Source organism: Penaeus monodon, chromosome 19 (assembly GCF_015228065.2).
Source record: "Penaeus monodon isolate SGIC_2016 chromosome 19, NSTDA_Pmon_1, whole genome shotgun sequence".
Lineage (NCBI taxonomy): Eukaryota > Metazoa > Arthropoda > Malacostraca > Decapoda > Penaeidae > Penaeus > Penaeus monodon.
In genome coordinates, this window is record NC_051404.1 from 35,915,512 (window position 1) to 35,915,850 (window position 339).

Below are 339 nucleotides of genomic sequence, written 5' to 3' on the forward strand. Positions count from 1 at the left end.
AGAAACAAACAACCAGACAGACAGACAGACAGACAGAATGACAGAGACAGACCAACTTAAAAAAAAAAAAAACGAGTGAACAAAAGACCTAGCGAAAACACAAACAAAGCCAAAAAAAAAGCGAAAAGGAGACAGAAGAAATCACAATAAAAAGAGAGAGAGAAGGTGAGAAGTTCAAAAGCTTAAAACCCTAAGATGATTAAGTTCGACAGTGAGGGAACCCCCTGACGGCGCCCGTGTGATAAAGGCTTAGCGTAAGTCCGACAAGTATAATGAGGCAAAGGAAATAGAAAGTAAAACTCAAGAAAACAAGGAGATATAGAAGAAAGAGATAATCGA